The sequence below is a fragment of the Jaculus jaculus genome, chromosome 10 (genome assembly GCF_020740685.1).
Source record: "Jaculus jaculus isolate mJacJac1 chromosome 10, mJacJac1.mat.Y.cur, whole genome shotgun sequence".
NCBI lineage: Eukaryota > Metazoa > Chordata > Mammalia > Rodentia > Dipodidae > Jaculus > Jaculus jaculus.
Window position 1 is genome coordinate 50,899,718 of NC_059111.1, and position 14,707 is coordinate 50,914,424.

The 14,707-nt window shown below is 39.1% G+C and overlaps 1 pseudogene; it reads left to right on the plus strand.

Annotated features, from left to right (window-relative positions):
- The window catches only part of LOC101599966, a 47,773-nt pseudogene extending 35,013 nt beyond the window's left edge, over positions 1-12,760 (plus strand).
- The last annotated feature ends 1,947 nt before the right edge of the window (positions 12,761-14,707 follow it).

The following is a 14,707-nucleotide window of genomic DNA, read 5'->3' on the forward strand; positions in this document are numbered from 1 at the left end:
CACCTGAGTATTTTTTCATTTGGCAATGAAGAGCCATAAATTAGCAAGAGTGCTGACAAGTCTGTCAAGCATATCACATGCCTATAGTGACCAGGCTTTCATCTTTTCTAAGACAAAGTAAAGAACAATCTTAACATGATCAATAGTTTATAAGGGCTACTTCATTTTTTAACATGCAAAGTAAATGGGGGCTGGTTTTATCAAAATATTATAATTAAATATCCTAAGTCTGCTAAAATGATATCAGCCTTATACAAAATAATATATAAATGAATGAAATAATTGTAATTGTTTAAATGTCAGATTACTGGCCAAGGTAAATTTATCCAGTAGAGAAAAAACAGCATACATTTGTAAACTTTATGCTTTAATTATGAAAATCTAAAATGTAAACTGGGTTTTTAAGATAAGAAAACACAATGAAGACTGATGTTGCTACCTAATTCTTATTCAACCTTCTAAGGGGTTCCAGACCTTAGCTGCAATTCCAGCATACAATAGCAAAAGGTGTTATTTTCATTCTTTTACCTCCTTGGACAGGTAGGAGTTTGTTTTTTAATTTTTATAGCTCAAGGCATACTTATACTGCTCCTCATATAAGTAACCTTAACATATTATGGTCATAAAATGAGTCTGTTGGGACCCAGTTATTCCCTGACTGGGCAACTACCCTAAAACCTTCAAACCACAAGCCACAGAGATTGTCTCAACCATATTTGTAGTGGCTCAATTCGTAATAGCTAAGAGCTGGAATCAATTCAGATGTCCATCACTAGAAGAATGGATAACTAAGATGTGGTATATCTACACAATGGAATTCTATACAGCAGTAAGAAAAAATGACACAAAGAAATTTGATGAAAAATGGTTCAACCTGGAACAGATCATTCTCAGGGAACTTACCCAATCACAGAAAAAAATCGCCACATAGTCTCACTTATCTACAGCACCTAACCTGAATCTACCCAAGATACCTTACATACCCAGCAAGCATCTCATGGACTAGACACTAAGATGGATGAGGAGGGAGAGGAGGGCATCGAAGGGGTGGGAAACACTAATCTAGATCCAGACAGCAATGGTACTATAAAATTCTACTTCCTAAAAGGCAGACCAAATGGCTGAACCTTCACCAGGCCCTTACAGGAAACACATGAACCACAAGACACTGGAGGGGGTAAGATCAAGTGTAACCTGAATCTTCTACATCTTCCCTCCCTCCCACCCTCTCCCTCTCCCTCTGTCTCTCTTATCTCTCTAACTCTAGTATATTAGTTATCTTTTTCTTCATTTTCTTAGGGGGCACTGACCTGTAACTCCCAGTACCAGCATGGAGCTGTCACCCACAATGAGCTTTTGATCAGAGAAACCCACAAGGTTTCCTAAAAGAATGACAGATTTCTGCCAGAGTACTTGATGACCCGCCAAAGGTTAGTGGTAAGACCCTATTGCTGAAGACTCCATGTAAAATGGAACGGCATGGCTGGAAGCCAGGAGAGAGTCAGTTCCCAGACAGTCAGCGTGTCTAGTGCCAGAAGGTGCTACATGGCGACTAGGGGAAACAACCAATATCTGTCCAAGCAACCCATGGTCTAACCTACATAGCAGCAAATAACCTGATGTGATGCCCACACAAGTGCAATAGTGGCACACAGCCATGGTGGGGAACCAACAGCTCTTGATTTGGCTAACTGATCCCCTCAGTGGTACGGGACCCATAGCTGGAACCGGGAAACAAGTCAGAATCATATCCAAACATAAGCCCACTCTCCAATATCAAGCTACCATCAGTCATGGGCTACAAGAGGGCCTACACCTATTAAACCCTCTATAGAAAAAGTAAGGGCTATCTCATTTGTCCTGGTGCTAACTTACTCTCTGTTGGAGAATCTGCTTCTTTTTTTCAGATAGATACAGATCCTCAGGGGAAAGCCACCCCATCATACCTCAAAAGGGCCCTGGCTGAAACTAAGGAAAATTGTTGAAACAAGCAAGGGTGCTCTTTTCCTGATGAACTGGATACCAGCACAAGGGGGAAGGAGACCAACACAGAGAAAAATCAACTCCTACCAAATCAGAGCCAGAGCCCCAGAGGCCCACAACACCTCTTCACTGAAGCAGACCAAAAATGAACCGAACATGGCTCAGGGAAATTTTGTGGAAGAGGGGGTAGAAAGAATGTCAGAGCCACAAGTTGGGTCATGATATGCAAAGACATTTATCATACCAATAAATGTGGGCTAACTCCACAATGCATGACCCATTTACCTCAACAAGGTGGGGCCAATGAGGAGGTGGTAGGTCATAGATGAGCCTAATAATGGTGCCAGACTACCTGTATTTGCTGAATAGAAAACAAAACAAAAAAAAAAAAAAAAAGAAGAAGAAAAAAAAAATGAGTCTGTTGGTTGGAATTTGGTTCCTGAGACTATCTAAATACTAAGTTTCAGAGTTTGCTGAGTAGGAGTGTAGGTGCTCCTTTACCTCCATTTCTTTCCTCTCTTTCACTCCCTTTCTGCTCCTCTAATAGCTTTGTGGGAATAATCTCAAAGGCCCAATAATGGCATTAAGGGACAGAAAAATATTTCAGCCATCACATTTGCTTATGATAGGCTTGATTCTGTTTAGTGTTCTTGATGGCTGCCCTGTCCACGAAAAATTCCCGCTGGGCCAGGAAAATGCTCTTTAGGTAGCATAATTCATTGTTCTGTTTCTAGCTGCTGTTTATGTGCTGAGATTTGCTTGGCATTGAACTCCATTCCACTCCCCACAGTGTTTTACTCATGTTCCCCTTGCAGCTCTTACCTGACCTTTGCCTTGTTCTTGTACTTGTTAAAGTCACACAAAGAAAATAGCAAATTTCACTGCATCTCTAATTTCTGTACATTCATTCCATGAACAAAATGTTTGTGACTTCATTCAAGTCTTGCTTTGGCTGTTAAGTGCAATTTTTATAATTCCAATTTATGTATTCATTGATTTTTACTGATTTTTGATTACTGGCTTATTTTCTTTCCTTGTACCCCTTTACAACACTATTACTTGATTCCCCAATTTTGAGGTTAATATTTTGTAAAAACAACCTGGTAAAAGTGTATTCCAAGGTTTAATACATGGTCTACATGTGAAAGTGACCTTACATCATGCTACTCCTACTTTAAAGGATAGTATAATGATTTTTTTCCCAACAATCTTGCAATAACCAAGATTATGTGTTGTGGGACAGAGTAAGGAACACTGCAGAGTCAGAAGTGTAGCAGGATTCTTACACTTCATAGGAGATTAGACATGAAGAACTAGTCTGTCCTCATATAGAACTCACATGCAATTAGCCCCTGAGAGAGCCATCTTGGTTATGTGGAATGCTGAGCCCTGTTGGCAAACAGAACTTCCCTTCAGCAAGTACAGTAAGGGAGAGTAAAAGCATCCTCTTTCTCTTCTACACAAATTACTATAATGGTAAATACCTGAGGCAAATGATGGTACCAACATATGATGTGTCCATACAAAGTTTTTACTTAATAATAATAAAACATATTATTGTAAGAATTCAAGAAGAATGATTGTTTCAAGCATTGATTGAGATTCTATCACATGGTAGGCTCCATTTGGATCATTATCAAAACCATTGTTACCAGTTATCAGTTAAACTTGGAACAGAAACAAATAAGAAAGTAGAGACAAGTAAAGATAATAGAGTATCCACTGATAAAAGCTCTGAAAACAGCTCTGATAAAATCAGTTGTTTAAAGGTGTGCTAGTTATTGTTTGGCTAGTTCCTAGTTTTGGTGGATTAGAATCCTCTTTTCTGGTTAATAAATATTCATTATAAGAAAGGTCTTCACAATAATAGGAGATGTCCAGGAAAGAGTACATAGATGGATAAGTATCTATGTATTGCTAATATAACAGATATAGAATGTTACAAAATGAGGAAAAGAATTTTAAAATGAAAGTTTTTATGTGTATATTTGGTACACACACAGTTTTCAATAACAACAACAAACTTCTAATTCTCCCTGGACCAAGTGGGTTCCAATAACTTAATTCAGTTGTGATGCTAAATATTCAGAGTTAGCAGAGACCTCAGAAATTAAAGTCTCTGTTCTCAAGATATTTTAACTTCAGATGTCTGTTTCCAAACTTCTCTGTCCTCCAGTACTTCTCACAACTGGTTATAAACCACCACACAATCCTCAGGCTCAAGTTGTTAGAACATCTCACACAATGCAAGAACACACAATGCTCATTATTCCTGGTGTATTATGATGACTACCACTCATGAACAACCAAACCAAATAGATCCCCAGTGCAAGTAGGTGGCGGTGTGGGCGGCGGGGGCGAGGCGGGGACAGAGAGAGAAGTGCATTGCTTCCATGCTGCCCCTATGTGCCATATGCAGCATCTTGTTCTCAACCCAGAAGCTCTAACACTATTCTTAGGAGGTTATATCAAAGTTATGTGTTATAGGTATGATTAATTATTAACTCAACTTTAAGCTCCGTTTGTCTCCCTGAGGTTTGGAAGGATGGAAACAATGATAACTGATGCTGAAAGTCACAAGCTTTCTTGAAGGTTAACTAGCCACATCCTAAAACAATCTAGGGGCCTAGGATGATGTTTCTTGGAAGAACAAACTAAATCACTTCCATCCAGGAAATCTCAAAGAATTTAGGAGCATCAGGAAGCAGACACCAAGATCAAGGGCACATTCTTTCAATTATACCACACCTACATACACAATCACATAGGCTGTTCTTGTTAGAACAGGTTAGTTACAAATGTCACAGAAGCTCACCTTGAAGTGTAGAAAATAAAAACATCTATCTGGATTCATGTGGATAAGCAGTGAGTAAATTCTTATAAATTTCTGTATGGTTCTGTATGTGGATGATTAAATTTTCCTAAATAGCTTGCTATTTAACATCACACATCTTACAGTGCATTAGTAATATCAGAGGAAATGAAATGCAGCATGTGACTTCTAATGCTAGATGATACAAAGAATACAGCTTATTCTTGGCTTGCTCATTTGTTTGAAGCCCTCAAAAATGAAATGGGGAGGCTCAAACAAGATCATGTAAGAAACTCATGTGGAGAAACCTACTCACAGAGGAGCTAGGTCTCACGGTTGATAGCCAGGAACAATAGTGCATGAATTTTATAAACATATTTTATTTATTTATTTGGAGTAGGAAAACAGAGAGAGAGAGAGAAAATATGATATGGATACATCAGGGCCCCCTGCTAACGCAAATAAACACCAGATGCATGGCCTTATATGGATAATGGGGCACTGGATTTGAACTGACAACCTTTGACCTCTTAACTGTCATTCCAGCTCCCAGACTGTTTTGTTGTTTTGTTTGTTTGTTTATTTGTATTTTTTTCTCCACACTTTTCATAACTTCCATTTTAGTCTCAAGACATTTCAAAATTTAGGACAACTATCCTTCCTGTGCTCTGTGTAAATTTCTGATCCATAGATTCAGTTATAATACAGTATTATGTTTTAGCAACAAGCTTCGGGGAAAAGTTATTACTGAGTTCATAGCAACAGATGCAACACTTGCCCACAAGGATAGATTTCTGGAAAACTTAAATTAATTCAAAAGTTAATTTCTATGTCCAACATAGTGTATGGTGATTCTGAATATCTATTAACTAGTCACAATAGATGTCTTGTGGGAGAAGGCAGAGTGTGCAAGAAAGCAGATTTGTTTAGAGACTATTAAAATCCAAAAGAGAGAGGGTTATTCAAGACAGGTAACAATGATAAGTGGTGAGATGGAGATTTGGTTATGTGGTAGAAGCAAAACTTTTGTAAATACATTAAATCCAATTTATATCCCATGAAAAGTCTGTAATCCTTTAATCACAAACACTATTCACCCTCTCTCATTTTTATATGGCAGAAATCAAGCTTAGTGTGTTAGCTTTTCTTATGAGTATGAACAAGTTGGATTAAAAAGCCAGGACACAGCTGGAGAGATGGCTTAGCAGTTAAAGCACTTTCCTGCAAAGCCAAATGACACAGGTTTGATTCTTTAGGACCCACATAAGCAAGATGTACAAGGTGGCACATGCATCTGAGGTTTGTTTGCAGTGGCTAAGAGGCCCATGTGTGCCCATTCTCTCTCTCTCTCTCCAGCTTCCTCTTGCCAGTGTTTGGCACAATTTCCTTTTGCTGTTGTCCACCTTATGTTGCCAAAAAGGTGATTTCTACCCTCTCCTCATGCCATCATTTTCCCCTGCCATCATGGAACTTCCCCTCAAGTCTGTAAACCAAATCAACCCTTTTGTATATCAAGCTCCTCTTGATTGTGTGTTTTCTGCCAGCAATGTGAACCTGATATGTGAATATTGTCCAAATATATACTCAAATTCCCTTAGATATTGAGGATATAGGACCAGGCATATTCATTTATTTTTTTGTTCTATATTTCTGTATGTTCATGCAATGGTTTCACAAATGTTTATATTCACTTAATCCCAAAAGAAAAATTTCCATACATTTTTTCCTAACTGCTTCCTACTACATGAAATTATAACTCCGCCAGTACACAACAGTTATACATATACTACGGTGTTTTGAAGGCCATAAGCCATTGTGCTATCTAAAGTTTTAAAAAAATATTTTATTTACTTACTGGGGAGAGAGAGAGAAAGACGAAGAGAGGGAGAGAGAGACCATGAGCATGCCAGGGCCTCCAGCCACTGCAAATGAACTAGACTCACACACCACCTTGTGCATTTGGCTTTCCATAGGGACTAGGGAATTGAACCTGTGTCCTTTTGATTTACTGGAAAGTGCCTAAATGGCTAAGCCAATTCTCCAGTCCCATACCCCTTTTTAAAATTCTACCTAAGATGCAAGTTCATCTAAACGTGAAATCTAAAGATGTATCTCAATGTGATGTTTCTTTTTATATTCATTTACTACAACTATATTTTCTTGAATAAGATTAATTTGTTATTTTGTAGAAAGATTCCTTTAGGGAAAATGCTCTGACAACATGTATCCATGCTCCATGTCCTATTTTTCAATATATTTTCCATCAGAACTATATTCACTGAGGATTTCTCAGTAGATTTTCAAAGTAATTTAATACCTTATTAGTGTTCCTGATTCATGCACACTTAGCCAGTTTCCATGTTTCTCGGGGGCCCAGAGTCATGGTTTTGTATCATCATGGTTTAATCCCTAGCAATAAAATATGATCCATGAACAGCTGCTTAAATTACTAGGCCTCCTGGCATACATTTCAATTTTTCTAGTACCATAAATCTATAATCATTTGTATCCTCATTCACACCAGATGTGGGTGGGTAAATAGAATGGACACTAGGAAAGTATAGATATATATAGATAAATAAAATAATTGTCTGCTGTTGGCCTTTTATCTTTCTTTACTTTCCCTTTGTTTCTTTACAAATTGATGACAGTGTATCTTTTTTTAAAAAATCATTTATTTTTATTTATTTATTTGAGAGAGAAAGAGGGAGAGAGAGAGAGGGAATGGGTGCACCAGGGCTTTCAGCCACTGCAAACAAACTCCAGATGCATGTGCCACCTTGTGCATCTGGCTAACGTGTGTCCTGGGGAATCGAGCTCCAAACCAGGGTCCTTAGGCTTCACAGGCGAGCACTTAACTGCTAAGCCATCTCTCCAGCCCAACAGTGCATCTTTTAGCAAATAAAGTAATACTGTGTTTTGTAAATCAATACATTTTGGAACTGTTCATATGTATATGTGTTTATATTTAGAATGTCTTTCAAGTACATAGATGTGCAAAAAATGTATATCTGTATATATATTTATATATAGCAATATATTATTTAATATTGCATATTGTTGATATATTGTTAACATACAATGTTAAATAATATATTAATTGTGTTTGAAAAAATATATATATATGCATAGAGAAAGAGAGAGAGAAAGAGGTTTCTGTAGCCAAGTATGAGAACCTGCAGGTCTTACAACAGAAACTTACCTTGGGTCAGAGAAGCTTCTCTTTGCAGATGGTAATCACTACTGGGGAGACTGAAAATTCCTCAGATTTTTCAGATTAAGTGTGGCTAAATGTTTGGGGCTAAATGAGACATGTTTATCATCTCCTCTAAGGCTCAGGAAGGTTTGAAGAACAGGGACTGGTGAGATTGTAGGCATCAGAATGTATGGTAGAGAAATTTGGAACACTGTCTTCCAGAGACAAAGTGGCTATTACTTAATGACATTACAACAACAGTCGTTATGTCTACAAGACCTGAACATTATTGAGCACATTAACACTTTGACATAGATGATGGAGGACTGAAAAAAATTCATCAAAACAGAAGAGAGAATAGTTGGAAATAAGGAGTTTGGTTAAAGGGGGAGGTGGACATAAGGCACTGGGAGGGGATTGTGAACAAATTTGTATGCTCCTGCATGAAATTTTTCAATGAAAAGGAAACATAGAAAAGAAATTTAGTTTCTCACAATTTTAGAGGCTTGAAGTCTAAGTTTGGTATGATAAACTTTGCTTTGTGTGGAGGCCTTTCCATTTCTTGAGGAGAGCTACTTTCTCACTGGGCCCTCACATGGCCTTTTTTTTTTAAGGGGCAAGCATTTCTTGTGTCTCTCTTAATGAAGAAAATACTATTGTACTAATGATCTGCATTCCTTACCTCATTTAACCCTATGTCTCCTTTAAGGTTTTTGCTCTAAATATAGTCTCATTGGATGTTAATACTTCAACATGAGTTTGTAGGAGAACTCAATGCCCTCTACTGATTTAAATCCATGACATATATATAATCACTTTGAGTTACTTTATATATACACCATAGTCATCCTAAAATAAAATAATAAATTCATATATAAGGACCTTAATATTAATTTATGTGTTGACTATCCATTAAGTTCTCACTATAAAATGTGTACTAATAATAGGACCATCAGAAAGATGAAACCATATTACTGGCTTATTGTTATACCATTGCTGTAGCTTTCCAAGAGCAGGTATAATGTTTTTTAGTGGGAACAGTTATAGGAACTGAAGAGGAGGTCAAGAACTGGTGACACACGTTCACCAGCTAAGCACATTCTCCTGTACTTCATTGCCTAGCTGTTGATCAGAAAATGCCAAAGAAGTCAAATTTTTCTTGATGTCAGTATTGGAAGCAAATTTTATGCAACACCGGTAATCAGTGCCAGAGTACTATTTTAGTACTTAGATTTGTTGTTTTATCTTAAATTTAGAATTTAACTTCCTCTGTCTTCTCTTTCAAAAAAACTTCTAAAACAAAATTTCAGCATGGCGACAATGTAACATATTACTCCCAATCAGTGGTTTAGGACTGCTGTATCTGATTTCATTTAAGCTAAAGCTGAAGTAGCAGAAATACAGCCTCAATCATGGACATTAGTATGTAGCCATGTATTGCCTCTCACGCACATTAAACAGCCGTTTTTCCAGTTTCCACTCTAATTTTATGTTGTAACTTCCTGCTTTGTGGGTCAATATACTTTTTAAACTTTTTATTAACAGTTTCCTTAAACCATGATGATTCCCTCCCCCACCCATATTGTCCACTCAAATCGACCCTCCATTGAATCCCTTCTTCTAATTGCTCTCTTTTTTATACTGATGCCATCATCTTTTCCTCTTATAATGAAGGTCCTGTGTAAGTAGTATCAGACATGATGAAGTCATGAATACCAGAGCCATTTTGTGTGTAGATGATTGCATTGTAAGAAGTCCTACACTTCCTTGAGCTCGTATATTCTTTCCACCACCTCTTCCGCTCTGAGCCTTGAAAAGTGTGATAGAGATGTCTTAGTCCTGAACACTCCACTGACACTTCTCAGTACTGTGATGACTTTTGAATGACTTCAGTGGTCACTGCCATCAAAAAAGAGAAGTTTCTCTGACCCAAAGTGATAGTAGCATTATTATATGGGTATAAACATAAAAGTGCTTTGAGGGCAGTTCAGTGGGCATAATATATGCACTTAGACAGATAGTAGCAGGTGTTACTCCCTAGGGTTAATGACCTCTCTAGACATAGGCTTTTGACTGGGTTTTCAGCCCCAGGCATGTATTTCCTCCTGTGGAGTGGGCCTCCAGTCCAATTGCAGAGCAGTTGGTTTCACCCATAACAGTTGTGGATCATTTTTTTTTAATTATCTCATTATTATTGCAGTAGCTGAATAATAAAAAATATTACATGTCTTATTTATTTTCTATACTAATTATTATTATTTCTCACTTTGGGTAATCCAAATAATGTTGCAATAAATACTACTGAAATATATATTCTATTTAAAAATATTATTTACACACATGTTTGTGGTATCATGTGTGTTATGTATAGTGTGTGTGTGTGTGTGTGTGATGTTTGATGTATGCATGCATATATGTTGGTACATGTGTCCCATGTACATGTATGTGGAAGCCAGAGTAGAATGGGGGGGGTTCCTTATTGCTCATTCATGCATTTGGCAAGAATGGGGTCTCTCTTAACTTCAACCTACTGTCAGTCAGTGATCCCTAATGAGCCTCAGAAATTCTCTTCTCTCCACTACCAGGGACTGGGGTTACAGATATGAATTGTCACACTCAGCTTATTACATGGATTCTGGAACATCAAACACAGTATCTCCAGCCTATGAGATCATCATCCCTAAGTGGCAAGCCCTCTTAATTCAAGAGCCCTTCTTTTTTCATTTAGTATTTTTATTATTTACTTGTGGATATATGTACATGTATGTGTGTGTTTGTGTGTATGTGTTTGACATGTGTTCATGTTCATGTATATATGATCACATACACATACACGTGTGTATGCATGGGTATGTGCATGACATGGTGTGTGTGTGAAGATCAGAGGACAATCTTGGGCTAGTTTTCCTCTTCTTCCACCTTCTTTTTTTTTAATTAGAAAATATTTATTAAAAAATAAAAGTAGTGGCTTCCTTGGTCTGGGTCTCTCAGTACATTACTCTAGCAGTTTGCTGCCCTCCCAGGTTCAGGTGTAGACAGGCTGCTGTAGAGGGAGGGGGGATTCACCTGCAGGCAGCTCAAGCCTCCCATGAGGGACACCACAGCAGCTCCACCAGCCATTGCTGGGAATTGGGCTCTCGCTCCTTGAGGCCCATTAGAAGAAGGAGGGGTCTGTGTCTCTCCTGTCTCTCTAGGTAGGCATAGAGGAGGAACTCAGGGAGGCTGGCTGGCATGGCCATGTTATGATTTCAGTGGTCTGCCACCCTCCCCTCCCTGGGGGAAATAGCCCAAAGTGGCAGTCAGGGTCATTCAACACTGACCACTCACTTGCAGAACGAAGATGGTACCTACACGGATTTCATCAAAGTTCATTTGAAACTTCGACATCCAGTGACAGTGCCCACGGGGATCCTGCCCCAGTCCATCTATGACTCCCTCAAGGAAGTGAACCCGGCAGCCACCACAGACAAGCACACGTCCTTCTACCTCGCATTGGATGCCATCAAGCAGCTGCACATTAGCAGCACCACCACCGTCAGCGAGGTCATCCAGGGGCTCAAGAAGTTCATGGTCGTGGACAACCCCCAGAAGTTTTTTCTCTTTAAGTGGATCCACAGGATGGACAAGGTATGAGAGCTCCTGACCGTCCCTGTGCCCATCTGGGTCCACATGCACTCCATCCCCTGCCAACACTGGGTGGGGAAGCGGGCTTTAGCTCTGTAGGGATGCAGCCGGTCACATGGTGTCCAGACCTATTAAAGAGCCATGCATATGGAATCTGGGTGGAGATGAGCCTGAGCCTGCCTGGGCAGCCTATGTCCACTACTGTGTCCATCCCCATGCACATACAGCAAAGGCACACCCTGGGGCTCCCGTCTCCTAATCTGTGTAATGGAACAGAGTCCACCTACCATTCCTCACCTTTTGGGATATGATGTGAATGGAAATATGTTTTGAACTCTGAACAGAAACACAAGATGAAATTCCATTGCAGTGTGTGCACGTTTTAACTTGAACTGAGGCGATTCAGGGCCGTGCACATGCTAGGAAAGTGTTAGCTACTGCCGTCTGTTGTTGGCAGGTTCTTTTCATTAAGCTAAGAGACCATGTGTCCACTTCCACTTCTACGGCCCTACCTCACTTCCAAGCCCAGCGCAGGCCCCATCCTTAGGTTTCGAAAGGCACACTCAGTCCCCTTTTTCGGTTTGTAGTACTCTTCCAGAAACTCTCCATTGCTGACTGTCCTCTCTACTGCGCCTGCTTGTCGGGCCGACACAGATGTCCTCAGCTTTGTGCTAAAGGAGAATGAAACTGGAGAGGTAGAGGTAGGTCTGGATCCTTTGCACAAACCCAGTGTTGTGTGAGTGGACAAACCCCAACTGGGTGGGTGCAGATGGGCATTGTTGTCATAACTACCCAGTGTGGGCAGGGGCCATGCATCAGTGGTGGAAAGCGGGGTTAAGCTCGAGGCTTAGTATTTAACCCAGGATTGTGAGCCTTTCCTCCGGAGCAAGTCCCAGCCTGTGTGTAGCAAGGCCTGTGGAACAGATTTCATTTGCTTTGTTCCTGCAAACCAGAAACAAAGTGGACGGGCACACACAGGACACTGAGAAACTGGCTGGGTTTGGCCCAAGCAGTTCTTGCTTGAGGAGGGCCTAAGGCCCAGCAAACTCCACCTTTGGGTTCCACTGGGTAGAGACATTTTTAAGCCATTTGTCTCTTTCTTTCCCCAGGACAGGCTAACCAGTGTCGTCAGTCTTCTGGCATAAATGGAGCAAGATCAGGCTGGGGTTCCCCGAGGCCTGGGGCTGAAAAATCTGTTTCCTTTTCTTTTTTAAGTTTTATTTATTCGAGACAGTCAGAGGGAAAGAAAGAGAGACAGGAAGAATGGGTGTGCCAGGGCCTCCAGATGCATGTAACACCTTGTACATCTGGTTTATGTGGGTCCCGGGAAATTGAACCAGGGTCCTTTGGCTTTGCAGGCAAATGCCTTAACTGCTAAGCCATCCCTACAGCTCAAAAGATGTTTTATTAATTAATTGGGCTTTTTTTCTTTTTTAAAAGATTTTATTCATTTTTATTTATTTGAGAATGACAGAGAGACAAAAAGGCAGATAGAGAGAGAGAGAATGGGCACGCCAGGGCCTCCAGCCACTGCAAATGAACTCCAGATGCATGCGCCTCCTTGGGCATCTGGCTAAAGTGGGTCTTGGGGAATGCTTAGGCTTCACAGGCAAGCGCTTAACTGCTAGGCCATCTCTCCAGCCCAAGCTAAAGATTTTAGTGCATAGTAAATACAAAAAGTACATTATGTATGTGTGTGTCTGTCAATTACTGTTTTGATTATACCACTCTATAGGACAATTCAAAAGTTATATTAATAGCCTATGATAATAGAACTTTTTAGTGCCAAAGAGAATAAAAAAGTATTCATCTATCTGGATGACTTATTAAAATGCACTAATATGGTATCCTTGACTTTCAATATAAATACTGAATTTAATAGGTTTACATCAGTACTTACTTACTCAGCATAACAAATAAGGAAGTCTTTCCTTTAAATATTTTCTATAATGACATTGTGAAAATTGCTACATTTTATTACACAAATAGGTACATTTAAGTAAAAATACTTTTATATTTTGACACAGATTAAATCTCTGCATATTTGGCCAGATATTTTAAAAACAAATATGTGCATGACAAAATAAATTTAGACAAGCAAAAATCCCCTTCAGAATGTCATGAAAAGGAACACTCTTCTTTTCCCAGAGAGAACAGCTGTCATGTCAGAGGCACCTTGTTCTGGTGAGGAATCTGATGATGGCTTTAAAAACCTTAAAGTTTCCAAAGCCATTTAAATATGATCTTTAATGACATTGGAGTAGATTAGCCCTTGACCTTTCTGTTCCCATGGCATTTCCCTCATCTGGTTTTGACACATGTAACAGAAAAGTGTGCTCTTCAGATCACTTTGAAACTTCCAATTATGTCAAGAGGCTTAACTTGATTTTTGATTGACTGAAAGTGGCAGGTTCTGATCTCTGGGGGGGGGGGGGTCACAGAGGACATTAGCATATTTGGGGCCTCTATACTATTAGCTGCATTTGTGCTCATAATAAAAGGAGACATGTAAAATATTACATTCTGATATGATTTGTGTATGTAGGGTAGAGAACATGTAATTGGTACAAATTTGATTACTTCATTGGGTTCTTGTTCCCATCACATTTAAGCATCTTCCATTTGCTTTCACATTCAATTCAAAAGTTTTAAAAAATACAAAAACTACAGTGTGTCATGAACATAATTTGAAATGATAAACTTTTTTTAACAACTCCAGTTTGGAAAATCCAGTTATAAGATAAAAAACATGCATTCAAAACTGAGAGGCAACTGGTTTAAACTTGAGTAACTGAACCAGTGAAACTCGAATGAAGGAAGGAAGGCTTGAATCACAGAAAGAAGGCAGGCACTGAGAATGAACTCAGAAAATAGTAAGATGGTCAAGAGAAACAACTAACATATCCAATAAAATTCTCTATCTAAGCTGCCTTAAGCAGGTTAATGTCAGCTTTACTACACTTGACCTTAAGCAAAAGGCCAGAAAGTGATGTCAGTGCTAAACAAACATGTTTAAGGAAGGGAAATGGACATTTGGAGAAAATATATTTAAATATTTTTTAAATACATGAAAATTTATATAGGAAGACAGT